The following is an 898-nucleotide window of genomic DNA, read 5'->3' as shown; positions in this document are numbered from 1 at the left end:
TTCAGTTAAGTTGCAAGATTTACAAGATTATTGGTTGAAAACCTTTTTTGAAACAGCCGAAAATTGATGAGAGGGCGGATGCCATCCATATAATAAAAATCAACATGGTCTAATATAGTTGGTAAATACTACTTAGATGATGCAGATCTCATCTGTCTCTTACCGTCCAATTAAAAAAAAAAAGATCTATTGACATTATCTAAAATCCAAATCACAGGATTGCCTGGAACGAAACCCGTGCTGTGATGGCGGGATATGCAAACTGAAGCGAGGTGCCCCAATGTACAGATGGTCAGGCCTGTTGCAAGAACTGCAAGGTTTCAATTTTGACTTTTGTTATTCAATACCATTCCTCTGCTTGATTATGTTCTTCAGCCACTCTTGTTTGATTTCATTATTACCCCAATCGTTATTTAAGACCTGAAGAAAACTGTTATTATCCGCATGCACCGATACCTTACTTTGATATTGATATATTTAATAGATGGACTTGGAAAGCTGTCCTGTTGAACCAGCCAGCCTGTCCAAGCGAGCCTGGGTCCCATTGTCATACAGTAAGGAACTCACCTCACTTAACGCTGACTGAGGAGCTACCATGTTACAACTTATGGTTTCCTCACAATGGATTTAAATAAAATGATTGTAATGTTTGTATGAAGTTTCTTTTCGGTGGTCAACTGCACACTCTGCAATAGGGTGTGCCAGATGATGATGATGAAGACGACGACGATGATGATGATGACCATAATGATGACTATAGTGGTGATGATGATGGTGATGATGGTGATGATGACAGCCCATTGATGGTTGAATCATGTATCCATAGTTGCTGTAATCCTTCATAGAAAAGCTTCATAATATATTTTGATTGGTTGACAGCACGTGTGATAATTGGACT

This window comes from Branchiostoma floridae, chromosome 3 (genome assembly GCF_000003815.2).
Source record: "Branchiostoma floridae strain S238N-H82 chromosome 3, Bfl_VNyyK, whole genome shotgun sequence".
Classification (NCBI taxonomy): Eukaryota; Metazoa; Chordata; class Leptocardii; order Amphioxiformes; family Branchiostomatidae; genus Branchiostoma; species Branchiostoma floridae.
This window is presented reverse-complemented; position numbering follows the sequence as displayed.